Genomic DNA, 13,282 nt, shown 5'->3' with positions numbered 1-13,282 from the left:
TTTTTTTGCTTTACAGAAATGGTAGTACATGCTGCATACAGAAGAAAACTCTTCACAAAATTACCTTCTAAATATTTCTTGAGTTAGCCTACATCCCCACTGCCATTTTCCAATCCACTATTGATGAGGTCAAGCCAGTTACTTTTGGAATTGTCACTTGGTTTAGGTTTCCTCGGGATTGCATTTGGTTTTTGAGCTTTGAACAGAAATGCCAGAGAAATGACACCATTTCCTTGTTAAAGCATCATACCAGGAGGTACCTTAAGTTCCTGGTGATGTGAATTTTGATGCTTTGTCTAAGGAGGAGTGTGCCAGATCTCTCCACTGCAAAACCATACATTTACCTTTTGAAATGAATTAAGTAACCTTTGGGGGGGATTCTTTGAGACAATGTAAAGCTGCTTCTTCATCAAACAGTCACTCAATCATCTTGACATCCATTGATGATTTTTGCCTGAATCAGTTGTTATTCTGATGATCGTAAAATGGTGTGCATGAATGGTATTTTCCATGCCCTGGAGGGCCACTGAGCCAGGCTGGATGTTAAGGCTGCTACTACCCTGCATCTGGCTCTTAGAGTCTTGTTTAGAATCTCCAGAAGGCTCAGCTCACAGGCTTAATTAGGTGAACTCCCAGGAAGAGTGAGAAGGAGATTTGGGGCCCAGAGTAAGGAGGCCAGACACACTCAACTTGCCTCTGAACCTCAGCCCTGGCTCCCCTGCTGGTATGGCTGGTGTGCGGCTGGTGCTTCCTTGTGTGGCTTCAATACCTTGTACCCTCTTATCATGGAGGTCTTGTCTCAAGTCTTACCTCTTCAAAGGCATCATCATGTGCTCTTTCCCTCCAGGTAGGGACTTTGACCTTTGATTCTGAAGCCAAATTTGAATTTTTGACCCTGGAACCCCAATTTATTTAGCAAGTTATCCTTTAGAATTAACATTAGGATAAGGCTTGTTTCTTGATGCTTTGATGAGAGGATCTAATTGGGAGAAGGTCCCATGTTATTGACTTAATTCTAAGACCTATTTGGATCCTTGTCTTCTCTGGAATGTATATCTTGATCTATTCTGAAACCAAATCTGGATTCTAGACTCTTCAGAGTTGCTATCTATAGCAAGTTTCCACTTAGCAGCATAACCCCAAGAAAGTTTTGCCTGGGTTGGGATGCATCTACTTGGATTTTATTTGATCCTCTGTGAATTTAGTATGACTGTTTCTATCATTTGTAGTACAATTTTGTTTGGAGAGGCGTCCTGGTGCATGTTAGAAGGAGAACCAATGATTCAGTGGGTGATGAAGAGCAGAATATTGTTTTATTAATACATAAAATAAAATCCTTACAATTTCAAAAGCAATACATTTGGGGTATTGTGGTATGTTGCTCCTCAATTAATCCATTAAATAAAAAAATACAGCAGAGGGTCTAACAATCTCTATTCTTGAAGTACTGATAAGCTCACTTTGGGGACACATAGAATAAAGTGGGAATGATGTAGAGAATATTAGCATGGCCTCTGTACGAGAATGACACACATATCTGTGAAGCATTCCATATATAGTTTGGGGGGTATAGGAAACTTCCCTATATGAAGTTGGTACTGTTTTGGTAATTGTCGTATAAATTTGCAATTAGTTCAAAATTTAAATATGAAAAAAGAACTGATGGAAATAATCCATATTTCAAGGCATTTGATGCAGCTATATTAGGATATGAAACGATTTGTGATTTTTATTGATGGCAAAGTCACAAGTGCTGCTAATAGTAATAATCTGTTGCCTAACCTCATAATTGAAGGAAATAATAAAATTTAGTAAGAAATGAATTGATGTAAAGATGTAAATTTTTGCCACCAATGTTCCCAGACACCTTGACCTAGGTCCCTGGGCCCAGGCTCAGAACTCTGGTGGAGAAGGGCAAGATGAAGGAAAGGTACCCCAGTGGCTCAGCATGCTGGTAAGAATATGTTTCTCTTCCTCGTTAGGGATTCCCATTGTCCTACCACTTAGCATTGACATTGGCCTTGGATGGTCAGCAGAGTGTTAGGGGCAAGCCTGGACGGTACTGTAGGAGCTCTCAGGACAACATCTTAAACCAAATTCCCCAGAACTGTGGATACATTTTGGAGGGAAGAGGAATGGGTCCTAGGGGAAACCTCAGGGATGGGAGGTTGGAAGAAGGACTACCTAAGAGGGGCAGGGACCTGAGACAGGAGTTGACGGGCAGCTGGGGACATCTGCAAGGGGTCTCAGGGAAGAGTGTAAGTCTGTGGTGTTTTTTTCCCATGAACATTGGATAACATCATGCTCAGTGACCATCTTTCTTCATATCACATTCTTGGCTTTCTTTTGCCCAACCTTCCTGCCAAGTGAGGTACAGGACTGTATCCTCAATGACATGGCCATCTTCCAAGGCTGAAATATGGAGTAAGAAGTATGGAGGTCAGCAGACAAGGGGAAAGCACCAATGATGGACACATGACCCATGCTCCCTCCATCATGCTTATTCCAAAGCTTAGGTCTACTCAGTTTAAAAGCTCAGCAACAAATGTATGGGAACTTGGCTAGTGGGCAAAAAAGGAAAGGGGCTGGGAGGGACTGGAGATGGTCCAGGACTCAGCAGGCTGCAGTGGCTGGGGAGAAAAGGCTGCAAAGGGAACCCGCCCCCACCCCCATGATGCAGGATCAGTGTGGTCCCAGCTGGTGCCAGTTGCACAGACAAGGGGGTAGGACCTGGACTCCAAGAGGAGGCACTCCAAGACTGGCCCTGAGGAAAGCTCCTAGCATATGGGAAAGGGGTAAGGAGTGGATGGTGAGGCAGGAAACTATGACAGAAATCCTGGGTTCTGGACAGCACTGGCCCAGGGCTAAGTGGACCCTCAGGGCTGACCCCTGCTCCCCAAATTTGGGTCTGAAGTAGTGACGCCCACTGAAGACTCCTCCCTGGTAGAGTCCTTGCATGTGGTGCTGTGCCCTTGGAAAGGGAGCACCTTCAATGCAGCAGCTAGGCAAGCAGCTTGTATTCCTTCAGGGTCTCCCATCTAACACAGAGGAGTTAATGGATAGAATCCCCAAAAAGAAAGAAGCCATTCCTAAAACGCTGTTTCATTGTATATCCTATGAAATCCATTAGCAGAGAATCCATAAAACCAAAAAAAGAAAATTCATTAAACATCCATTTAAAAATTCCATAAAGCCCACATTAAAACTTAAAAACGACAGTTAAGGGTTCTGAGACCTTATTCTGAGTGTTGAAAAGTTACCTAGCCAGAGTTAAAAGTAAAAATATATATAAAACTCATTTTGGAAGGGGCAGGAATAACTAAGTCTAACCCAGATTAATAAAATTAGGAAAACCCCAAGAAGAGAACCATCCCGCAATTCTGCTGGAGGATTGTCAGGGACTCAGCCTGGGAGGGTATGCATAGTTTGACATCTCAGCCATACATTATAGTAAGCTTTCTGGGTCCCAAATTTTCCACCTGCAGAATACATGAAATAAAATCTATCTTCCAGGACTGTTAAAGCTGCAATTCAGAAAATTGAAACAGTGTTTCTTTAGCCTCCTACACACATCCAGGCATTGTGCTGGGCCTTTTTTCTTTTTAATTTTAAAAGATATTTTTATTGAGAAATCTCCACAAATATACAGCCCAATCACATGACACAATCAATGACTCACAATATCATCACATAGTTGTGTATTCTTCACCATGATCATTTTGAGAACATTTGCATCACTCCAGAAAAAGAAAAAAAACAACTCATATATCCTATACTCCTTATGCCTCCCTCTCATTAATCCACAGTATTTCTTTTATTTCATCATTAATTATTTTAATATTGTTATTTGTGTTGCATTCTTTTTTGAAGTTTTAAAATATGAATGACCATCTATTTTTAACATCCTGCAATACTGACATTCCTTTGTTCTTCCTCATGCAAAAACATTTTTTAATTTGTACATTTAGTCGCTATCTGTATACTGTAGACATTCCTAGATTATACCATCTCAGTCTTTATTGTCTATCTTTCCTTTAGGTTTCATATGTGCCCCCAGCCCTCCTCCCTCTATCATTCTCACATTCAGCTTCATTCAGTGTACTTACATTATTGTGCAACAATCAGGTAGTATTGTGCTATCCATTTCTGAATTTTTACAATCTGTCCTGTTTGTGCTGGGCCATTTTTGCATGAGTTTACATCACTGTGGTGGTTTAGAGCATGTTCTTAAAATTCATCCTCTCCTGCAGTGTGGACCCATTGCAAATAGGACCTTTTGATGAGATTACTTCAGTTAAGGTGTGGCTAAATTGAATCAGGATGGGTCTTAATCCTATTACTGAAGGCCTTATAAGGTGCCATAAAGAAAGAGAACACCACAGAAAGAAGACAGAAGTCAATGGAACAGAAAAGCCAGGAGATGCTGCCATGTAACATGTGCATTGCCATGTAATAGAAAACCGAAGGACCAAAGATCACTGGCAGCCAGCCCCAGAGTGCCTGAGTCTTCTGGGAGAAAGCATTGCCTTGCAGATGACTTCCTCTAGGCTCAAAATCATGAACAAATAAGTTCCCATTGTTTGAGCCAACTGCATGGTATTTGTTTTAGCAGGCAGAAAGCAAAAACAATCACCATTATAATGTGATTATAAAAAATCTAATTAAAGATTACTCAGACCCACTTCACTTTGCAACTTGCCACAATTTGATATCTCATTAGGCTAGGAATCACTGGGTCACAATTCTTGCAACTTGTCACAGTTTGACATCTTGTCATAATTCCTGCAACTTGTCACAATTTGACATCTAATTAGGTTAGAAACATTGGATCTTAAAATTCCTTCATTCAGTACAAACCCATCAAATGAGGACTGTCCTGCCTGTCCGGAGTGGCTGGTTCTTTTAGGGATCTTCCCTCTGAGCCAGGGCCACCCCACCAAGAAGGGCTAGACCAGTAGGGTGCCTTGGTGGGAAGAAGAGAGACACCTTCTCTTTGCTTTGCTCGGGCTGGCCATGGCATGGCAAGAAGACACGGCAGATCCAGGCCCCAGCACAGACCAGATCCCGTGTGCAGTGAACCAAATGCTTCATCTTGTCCATTTGATGACTCAGGGCCTAAGGTTGCTTGTGTAGGTATCTCACCCTGTAGGTACAAAGGCCCCCTTCAGATCAAGGCAGCTCCCAAACTCTCACCTTTCTTGAACACCAATGTACCATAGGCTGGGTTTTAGGGGCAGTGATCACAGCTTTTCTACCCACCTATGGCTCTGGAACCAATTGAACACACAGGAGTCATTGAGATAGACATGACAATTGATGAGAGCCTTGGAAACTATAGCGCTTGACTGTGTCTATGAACATTCCATCTGTAATACTCTGCAAACAATATAAATATTCAAGGCTGACACATCTACCTAGAAGGACCACCAGGTCAAAGAGGGAAAGAGACACGCTTCTCACACTCCTTCTAAAAGGAAGGCCTGGGTGGATCCTCATGTTCTTGGAAAGGCAGGAGAAGAGCAGGAAGCAGCACCCTGCTGGCAGGCAGGTTTGAAAGAGAGAGGGCCCAGAGGGGTTTGGGCCAATTAAATCCTCCTGCCCTGGGCTCTAAAAGAACAGGGAAGTACTGGAGAGCAATTCTGTAGTTCCCAAAGGAGCCACTCTCCTGGTGCATAGGCCCAGCAAAGAAGAAAAAGAGAAGAAGAGTGGTCCCTTGTGCTCTCAGTGGTGGTTTATTATTATCCAGAGGGATTGTCAGTGATGCTGAGATCAGCTGGGCTGTGGATGAGCACTCATGGAGAGAGACCAGTAGCAAAAGGAATTCGTCTAGGTTGTACCTCCACGGACCTCCTCCTGAAAACCAGCCACTGTTGCTTTAAATATCCTCCTGGGCCTATGTGCCCGTTCAAATCTATTATGTATCCCAGCAAAGCCATGTTTTAAATCTGGTCCTATCTTGTGGGGGCAGCCTGATTCAATACCATAGGGCAGAAACATTTGGTTAGATTATCTCCACAGAGATGTGATGTGCTCAATTGTGGGAGTGGCCTTTTAATTAGATGGAGATGTGACTGTAGCCATGCTAGGTGGGTCTTGATTAGTTTACTGGAATCCTTTAAAACCAGGAAACATTTTTAAGCAAGCAGAGCTGACAGGCAAAAAACAGAGACACAGATGTTTGGAGATGCTTGGAGCTCAGCAGATGTTGCCATGAAATCTTAAGCAAGCCAGAGCCTGGAAAGAGTCAAGGGAAGCCAAGAGGTGAAAGCCATCACCAGAGAAGTAAAGTGAGGACCCCCCACAGAAAAAGGCTGAAAGCAATGGAGCCCAGGAGCAAGGGACCAGCAGATGCCAGTCATATGACTTCCCAGCTAACGAAGGTGTTCCAGACCCATCAGTCTTCTTTGAATTAAGGTATCTTCTTCTGGATGCCTTAGTTTGGACATTTTTATAGGCTTAGAACTGTAAATTACAAATTATTAAGTTCCCTTTTTAAAAGCTATTCCATTTATGGTATAGCACATTCTGGCAGCTTATCAAACTAAATCAGATCAGTTAAGCTTTTGCCCTCATAAGGCTCTAGTGCAGACAAGGATGGAACATTAATGAGACTCCCCAGGCCCAGCTCCTCCCTAAGCAAATGTTATTCCAATTTTATTTTCCATATCAAATGATGCCCAGCCTGATTTTCCAATTTTTGTTAGTAGAATTTATGCAGTGAGCCCAAGATATTGTAAGACTACATCAAGTAACATCAAGCCAAGAGTATAAAAATACTGAACTTTATGGACCCCATTTCATTTTAAATTCCTAGAGAAAAATTGGCATCCAAAATTTAAATGCCCTTGCCCATATAAGTTAAAGTCCAAGGTAGTAAAGTAATTGTCAAGGAATGCAAATCCCCCAAACACCTCTTTATTCTTCACAGTCTGTGCCACTATGCCTGGGTGGACACAGGTTGTTTCCTGCCTGCCACACTGGACATTTCACTGGACTGTAGGTCTTTGGCAGAACTCACTGTATTAGTCAGCGTCCTCCAAGGAAGCAGAACCAACAAGATATGTATATACATGTAAACAGTAAGGGATATATTATAAGAATTGTATCACACAACAGCAGGGATTGACAAGTCCAAATTCCACAGAGCAGGTCTCAAGTTAGGAACTCCAATGAAGATTTCAATTAATTCCCCAGAAGAAGCTTGCTGATGTAGAGATAACAATTTTCTTTCTAACTATTGAAATCTTCAATTCTCTCTTTGAAGTTTCCTACTGATTGGAGGAGACTTTTCTGTTTGCTGAAAGCAATCTCCTTTGCTGGTTGCAGATATGATCAGCTATAGATGCAATAAGTTGAATAATGATCTAAATCCATCTTTGAAATACCTTCATGGTAACAATCATGCCAGTTCTTGCTTGACCAAGCAACTGCACTCCATACTCTAACCAAGTTAACACTTGAACTTAACCATCACACTCATGTACTACCTATTTTTAAAGGCCGAAGATTCAAATGATGACAATCATTATGACACCAACCTTCATCTATGACATCCAGAACACACAACACCAACCCCAGCCCCAGAGGTATTACCCAAATGATGCTGCACTACTCTTATAACAATCTTGGTGCATGTCACTGTTGATAAATACCTTAGTGGAGGCTCAAGAGCATCTGAAGATAAGTAGTATACAGAAAAAACAAAAAAGAGAGGAAACTTCTCTGTCAAAGTAAAACTTGACACTAACAAATGACTCTTGAAACAATGTAGGGGCAGAGAGTTCACAAGAGTCCAAGAAATGAGCTCCTACCATCCCTTCCCTTGGTTAAGTGTGAAGTTCAAAACAAAATAGAGGAACAGAATTGGGAAAGGCTGATTCAGGGCCATCTCCTGACTCCACACCTGGAGTGGTGCTATCACTCCCTCTACCATCTCTCCTGAGAACCTGGCAAAAAATGGCAATGGATGCCCAAGAAGCTTTCATCCTGAGGCTCTTTCTACGTAAGGTGCTGCCTTATTTTACCCTGGCTGCAGTAACAAGGTAACAGGCTGGTTGGAATGAAAAACAGGAATTTACTGTGTCACCGTTACCTGAGTTAGCACTTAGCACCTAGATGTGAACTTTCAAGACCTCCTCAGGGCTACTCTCTAGCTTTGCACCAAATCTAGCACCCCTCAGCTGCCAGGCTCCAAAGAGGATTTTGTCTGAGAGAGACAAAGAAGAGAGAAACAGATATGCGTCTTCCCTGGAGATTAGGGAAAGAAAATGCCCAGGAAAGGAAAAGATCACCCCAGTGCCAGACCTTATCAGGACACCCTTGGGCAAGCTACTTGATCTCTCAGTAAGAGTTTATCCACTGACAAACCAGGAAAGTTATGATAGAATCTACACGGACCTCCCTGCTGGGAATTTATGGGAGTCACTGACATAATGGAAATGAATTAGCTTTTGGAATTATAAGGAATGGTAAGAACTCAATACACATTTGTTAAGTTGTTGTGTGATGAATTATAAATAAACTTAATGGATAAACATGATGTTATGATAAGATCATTTCCCCCACAGCAACTCCAAAATGCACATTTGGGCTAAAAGAAAGCACAGCATTAAAATAAAATCTTGACCTGGTGGACTTCCAAATTCTTCTGTACACATTTAATATGATTGAATATTGCTTTAAAATAAGTGTTCCATTGACTAGAGCTTGTAAATTTTTATCTTGTTCCCTTTACACAGTGATTAGGGGCTTATATTGGGACATAATCATATCTTAGCTTTCCCTCGGATTCTGATAGAATAAATTGATGATTAATAAAGGATAACATGTTTGAATGTTTAATACAAACAAGGGACTAAGTTGCTTTATGTACATTTTCTAATTTACTAAGATAATATCATGTTATTATGGTAATAAGTTTTCATTTCTTTGAGAGTTTACCTCTAACCATCACATCTAAGTCACTGCTCAATCCTGAAGAATTGATGATCCCCAGGCTCAGAAGACTATGCCCCAAAGCAAAAACATAGGAAATGGCTAAGCAGGTATATGAATACAGATTTCTCTAATTCACCATCTTGCTTTTTCTACAACTCCATGTGAACCATCTGTTCTAGTTTGAAAGCTGCCGGAAAGCGATATACCAGAAATGGAATGGCTTTTAAAAAGGGAAATTTATTAAGCTTCAAGTTTGCAGTTCTAAAGCTGTGAAAATGTCCAATCTAAGGTATCCAGGGAAAGATACCTTAGTCCAAGAAGGCCGAAGACGTTCAAGGTTCCTCTCTCAACTAGAAAGGCATGTGGCAAACATGACAATGTCTGCTAGCTTTCTCTCCAGGTTTCTTGTTTCATGAAGCTCCCCGGGTGCATTTTCCTTCTTCATCTCCAAAAGTCTCTGGCTGCCTGGGCTCTTGTGGTTCTAAAGCTTTTTCTGAAAATGGGCACCTCTTAAAGAGCTCCAATAAGCAACCCCACTTTGAATGGGTGAAGGCACATCTCCATGGAAGCTATCTAATCAAAAGTTACCACCCACAATTGGGTGAGTTACATCTCCGTGGTAATAATCAAAAAGCTCCCACCCAACAATATTGAATGAGGTTTAAAGGGCATGGCTTTTCTGGGGTCCACAACAGATTCAAACCAGCACATAATCTATAAGCTTTCCTTCTCTGTCAAAAACCTTTTGATTTCCTATTTCTTTCTTATAACCTTTATTATTTCAAATGATTCTCCCAATTATTGTTTGTCTTTTAATTTTCTTAACCATGTCTCTTGAAGTCAAAAGTTTTGAGTTTTGATGAAATCCAATTTATCACTTGTTTTCCTTTATGGTCTTTGCTTTTGATGTCATATCTGAGGAATAGTGGCCTAGCTCAAGATATCAAAGATTTTTTCCAAAGTTTTCTTCTGAAAGTCTTATTTTATAAACCCTTATATTTAAGTTTTTATATATTTTGAGATGATTTTTGTATATTGTGTGATAAAAGGATCTAAATTCATCTTTATACATATAATTATCCAATAGCCCCAGCCCCATTTGTTAAGAATGCCATCCTTTTTTCCAGCGAACTGCCCTGGTGCCTTTGTTGAAAATCATTTAGTCATGAATATAAGGAATAATTTCTGGACTCTTGATTCTATTCCATTGATCCATGTATCTATCCAGTACTATCTAGTTTGCCAGTACCAACAATCTTCCTGCTTCCAGAAAGTCTGTTCCCCTGTGGGGGGCCAGGTGCAATAGAGACCTCCCAGGAGACGGCCAGGGAGCAGCAAACTGAGGTTTGGAGCTAGAGTTTCAGGGCAGCAGCTAGGAAGGTGGGACAAATCCCAGTGGGGTAGGGTTACTGTCTTTTGGCTTCCATGGTTTCTGATTGTAAGTCAACTATTAATGTTACTGATAAGTCATTCTTCTCTTGCTGCTTTCAAAATTTTCTTTTCATCTCTGGCATTCTTCAGCATGACCATGATATGTCTAAATAAGGTTATTTTTGAGTTTATTCTGCTTGAAGTTCATTGATATTCTTGACCATATAAATCAGTGTTTTCCATCATTATCACTTCAAATATTTTTCTGCCTCTTTCTCTTTCTGCTCTCCTTCTGGATTTCAATTACATGTATGTCGTGTCCCTAAAACCTAGTGTCTCTAACACTATAAATTCCCCTTCATTCTATTTTTTTGATTGTTCCTCAGACTAGTTCAGCCAGAGCCAACTGATTTTTCTGCCAGCTCAGATTTGTTCTTGAATCCTTTTAATGGAATTTTCATTTCAGTTATTATACTTCCCAACTACAGAATTTCTGTTGTCTTTTTTATTATTTTTATCTCTTTATTTATCTTATGTATTTGGTGACACATAGTTACCATATTTTCTTTTAGTTCTTTAAGTTCAGTTCCCTTAAGTTCTTTGAAAATATTTATAATAGCTTATGATAGTCACTGTACATAAAAGTCAACATCTGAGTTTTTGTTGACTATTATTTGATTGCTTTTTTGCCTTGTGTATGGTCTGTACTTTCAAATTTATTTTATTTTTGCTGAAAAACTGACACTTTAAAAAATATATTGTAACAACTCTGATTAGATCTCTCTTCTGCTCCCATCTCTACCCTCACCCCCAATATTTTTCTTGCTGCTGGTTGCTATATGGTTGGGTTTTGTTACTGCCTATTTGTTTAGTGACTTTTCAGGGTTACTTCTGTTGATTTGATATTCCTTGTAGTATGTGTCCACTGATTTCTCAACAGCTCTTTTTTCTAGTTCTTATTTTAATTTTCAACCCTGGCTTCCTAGAGCATCACACTGGCAGATTTAGTGGCCAGCCAATTATCAATCAGATTTCCTTCTATGCCTCAAGCCACATTTTGCCAAAGGAATCTGCTTGAAGCTTTAGGCAGTTTACAAGGCAGTCTCAGCTTTCATTGGCTGTTTTCATGAGACTTCAAGGTCAGCCAGACAAGGTTTTCACCATCCCCAGTTCCCTTCTGGGGATGTGCATAGCCCTGTACATGCCCAGGAACAGTCAGAGCTTTTCATACTTACTTATGGTCATTTAGTTCTCTAGGTCTTCCATTTAAGTCTCGGCCAGACTTTTTGCCCTGAGATCACAGCCTAACACAACTGTAATGTTACCAATGGATTGCTGTCGTTTTTAGTGATGGGATAGGGCTTTTATTGCACAGCTGAATTCTGACTCAAATTAAATAGTGACTACACCCTAGAAATAGAGACTTTCCAAGTTGCTGCTCATTCTGTCAAACTATGGACAGTGTTCTGAGGATGAGACTTTTAATGAGTTCCAAAGTAGGCCATTCCCCTCTATTGGCTGGAAGGTTCTTGGCTTTTCATGACTATCAGCTCTTACAGCACTGAGCAGGGAAGGAAGGAGGTATAGTAATAGCATCAAGTTTAAAATGTCACAGACCCTGCTCTGTTTTTACTAAGGCTCAATATTTTTTTCTTCAATGGACGCTTTTCAGTTTGCTGTGTGCCCTTGGTTAATTTGCAGCATTCTAAAACTGTATTTTTATTGCTTTGCATTATTTTTGTTGCTTTTGTAGGAATGTTGATTCACCAGTGCCCTCACTCCACCATTCCAAAAGCTGATCCTTCTCAACAGCCTTAATCTTTTGTTTATACTGTTGGTTGTGACAACCAAAAATGTCTCCAAACATCAACAAATGCCCCTGGAAGGAAAAATTGTTCCCACTTACAACCATTTTAGTAGTTATTGAATATATATATGACATTAATAAGGCCTTTAAAATAGTTTTTTGAGACAGTTTTTTTAAATTTTATTTACAAATACTCCATATCCACCAAACATACACTCACTTTCCTGTTTCTCCTATCCTCTGGTAACCTCTACTATAGTTTCTATTTCTGTGAATTTGTGATTTCTAGACATCTTTTCTAAGTGACAGGCTACATTTATTCTTATGTGCCTTGCTTATTTCATAAACTGAGCTTAATATTTGCAAGGTTCTTTCTTGTTGCAGCATATCTCAGAACTTCATTCCTTCAGAATAATATTCCATTATGTGGTATGCACCACCTTTTGTTTATCCCTTCATTTGTTGATGTGTACTTGGGTTGATTCCACTTTTTAGCTATTGTGAATAATGCTGCTATAAACGTTGGTGTACAAGTAACTGTTTGAGATCTTGTTCCACTTTTGGAGGCTATATACCTAGAAATGAAATTGCTGATCATATGGTAATTCTATACGAAACTTTTAATGATTCACCATATTACTTTCCACTATTTACTTTCCCACCAGCAATGCAATAGAGTTCCAATTTCTCCATGTCCTCTCAAAAACTTGGTCATTTCAGTTTGTTTGTTTTCTTTTGTTGTAAAACAGTATCTCATTGTGGCTTTTAGTTGCATTTCCCTAATGGTTAATGCTTTGGGTATATTCTTACATGCTTTTTGAACATTTGTAGATCTTCCAGGAAAAAAAAAGTCTATTAAAGTATCTTGCTTATTTTTTAATTGGGTTGTTGAGTTGTAGGATTTCTTTATATATTCTCAATATTAAGCACTTATCCAATATATGGTTTTGCAACTATTTTCTCCCAGTCTGTAGGTTGTTTTTTCATTTACTTTATGGCATCTTTGATGCACAAAAATTTTTAGTTTTGGTGAAGCCAAATTTATCTACTGTCTTTTTGTTGTTTCTCGTGCTTTTAGTGTCATGATCTAAGAACACAAAGCTCAGGTCATGAAGATTTTTTAAAATAGTTTTATCTCTTATGTTTAGGTACTTAATCCATTTTAAG

At 39.9% G+C, this 13,282-nt stretch overlaps 1 non-coding gene across 1 annotated transcript; it reads left to right on the top strand.

Moving 5' to 3' along the window:
• The first annotated feature begins 1,454 nt into the window (after positions 1-1,454).
• Positions 1,455-1,559, top strand: LOC143653580 (U6 spliceosomal RNA). The gene has a single exon (XR_013161379.1). It is a non-coding gene; the product is annotated as a U6 spliceosomal RNA (small nuclear RNA).
• Positions 1,560-13,282: the final 11,723 nt, after the last annotated feature.

The sequence above is a fragment of the Tamandua tetradactyla genome, chromosome 1 (genome assembly GCF_023851605.1).
Source record: "Tamandua tetradactyla isolate mTamTet1 chromosome 1, mTamTet1.pri, whole genome shotgun sequence".
Classification (NCBI taxonomy): Eukaryota; Metazoa; Chordata; class Mammalia; order Pilosa; family Myrmecophagidae; genus Tamandua; species Tamandua tetradactyla.
This window is presented reverse-complemented; position numbering and strand designations above follow the sequence as displayed.